This window comes from Octodon degus, unplaced genomic scaffold, assembly GCF_000260255.1.
Source record: "Octodon degus isolate 3935 unplaced genomic scaffold, OctDeg1.0 scaffold00010, whole genome shotgun sequence".
NCBI lineage: Eukaryota > Metazoa > Chordata > Mammalia > Rodentia > Octodontidae > Octodon > Octodon degus.
Genome location: NW_004524586.1, coordinates 12,172,356 through 12,174,874, shown reverse-complemented (window position 1 = coordinate 12,174,874; position 2,519 = coordinate 12,172,356). Strand labels below are relative to the sequence as shown.

The 2,519-nt window shown below is 36.2% G+C and overlaps 1 non-coding gene across 1 annotated transcript; it reads right to left on the bottom strand.

Moving 5' to 3' along the window:
- Window positions 1-2,179: 2,179 nt before the first annotated feature.
- LOC111815041 lies at window positions 2,180-2,286 on the bottom strand. Its single transcript, XR_002819854.1, has one exon. It is a non-coding gene; the product is annotated as a U6 spliceosomal RNA (small nuclear RNA).
- Between the last annotated feature and the right edge of the window lie 233 nt (window positions 2,287-2,519).

Below are 2,519 nucleotides of genomic sequence, written 5' to 3'. Positions count from 1 at the left end.
GCAGAGCAGCACATAGCAGAGGGCAACCTTTCATGGTGGAGGCAAAGAGCCTAGATTTTTTTTTTTTAAAGAGAGTACAAATTAGAATTAAAACAGAAAAATATTATGAGTGCTACAGATTTTCACTTAACAAAATAATATGAAATTCACAGTATTTGCTGTAATACATTGTGTTGTCTTCCAATTACTTATTCATATTACCAGATATATGAAGGTAAAATTGGAAGAAGAAAGAGAAAAAAAAGAAAGAAATATATAAGAAATTAAGAAGAGAAGAAGGAGAAGCAATTGAAAAAGGACATGAAACAAATGTAAGCATTTACTGCTTCTTTCCATAGACCAGCAGAATTGCAGAGGACAGTTGTCCACACCATCCTGCTTACAGCCTGTGGGACCAAATTGCTATGGTTTAGGTTTGTGTCCCCTCCAGAGCTCATGTTGAAACTTAGTCCATGGGACACCAGTATTAAGAGGTGGGACCTTTAAGTGGTGACTGGCATGTGAGGGCAGAGCGTTCACATGTCTCTTCCTCTGTGTGGGAACAGAGATGTTCAAGGCACTGAATTATAAGCTAAGATTAAGGTCTTTCTGAATGCTGAGTTTACTGTCATGTAGATCTTGGGTTTGTTTTTCTAATTTTTTTTTTATTTTTATGTTTATTTATGTGTGTGTGTGTGTGTGTGTGTGTGTGTCCAGCTCAGCCCACCAGGGGGCGGGGCTGGCTGGCATGTGGTGCTGGGGGATTGAACCACGGTTCCTGTGCTTTGCCAAGCTTGTTCTAAGTAGGTGCTTTAGACCACTGAGCCATCTCACTAGCCTCGTGTTTTTCTAATTTTAAAGACAAAAATGCCCCCCCACAAAATTTCAAACAAGGTAATAAGAGAGTGACCATGGTTAGTTCATCACATATTGTTATCTTCAAAGTAGGTACACAGAGTGCAAGACAAAGGTCTAAGGCACTAAAAATTGCCAAAATAATATTAGCACAGACCTTTCTTTTCAATGAATTGATAAAAACTGGTAATAGAGCTGTACTAGCTATCATATATACATATACATATATTTTATCTTCTTTCCTTTCCCCATTTCTTTTTCCTTTTGAACAGTTTCTTGCTGTTTCCCAACATCTATCATATGTTTTGGATCTTATTCACTCTGTCAGCTTGTCACAATAGAGAGACAATATGATGTTTGCATATGTGTATCTGATTTATTTCACTTATGAGTATGCTCTCCAATTGCATCCATTTACCTATGAAAGTCTCAAGTGTATCCTTCTTTACAGATGGCTAGTTGCTCCACTGTATAACAATACCACATCTTTTTTATACACTTCTTTGTTGGTGTGCATTTAGTTGTTTCCAAGATGTAGTTATAACAAATTGCACTGCTGTAAACACAAATACAAACATGTCACTGTGATATGATATTTTCAGTCCTTCTGGAAAAATACCAGGAGGGGAATAGCTGGCTTGAATGGGACTGCCAATCTTAGCTTTTTGAGGGATTTCCACACTGATTTCCATAGTGTTGTACTAGTCTGTACTCCTACCAACAGTGGAGAAGGGTTCCTTTTCCTCCACAGCCCCTCCAGTATTTATTATTGCTTGACTTCTTGATATTAGCTATTCTTTCTGGGGTGAGATGGTATCTCAGTGTTCTTTAAATTCACATTTCTTGAATGACCAAAGAATGATCTAAATATTAAAATAGACACATTAAATATACAGGAAGAGAAAATAGGTAGAAATTTTGAATATGTAGGGATAGGCAGAGACGTCATAAACAAAACACAGACTGAAAAGTATGTAACTGCAAAAAAAATCAACCAATGGCATATCAATTTATTTATTTATTTATTTTTCCCCATAATTTTATTGATAAACAGCAATGAGAAAGTTTCAAATCAAATTGGTAGGACAGTTTCAATAATTAACACATTGCATACATTCTTCCCAGTGGTTAATTGCTGTACAAGATGCGGACATGATATCCTAACACCATTAGAACAAATCCCTCTATTCATTAAGAGAATGTGGCTATATATCTATCCTAACCACTTTGAATACACAGATACAAAATGGACATTCATCTGTGTCCCCTTTTTTTAGTTAAGTTCCATTATTTGAATATTATAGGTGTGCAAACTCAGCAAAATATTCTAAAAGAGTCCAGTAGCAAAAATACGGAACGCTTCACGAATTTGCGTGTCATCCTTGCACAGGGGCCTCGCTAATCTTCTCTGTATTGTTCCAATTTTAGTATATGTGCTGCCGAAGCGAGCACGGCATATCAATTTATTAAAAAGCTTTTTCACATTAAAGAAATCACCAGCAGAGTGAAACTACAACTCAAAGAGTGAGAAAAAATATTATAGCCTGATGTCCCTTAGGCAAAGAACCTATAGCTAGAAAATATAAAGTCTTGAAAAACATTAGGTGCTCCAAATGCAAAGAACCAACCCAAAAATGGGCATCTAAGATGAATACACACTTCTGAGATGAAGATCTTGAATTTCT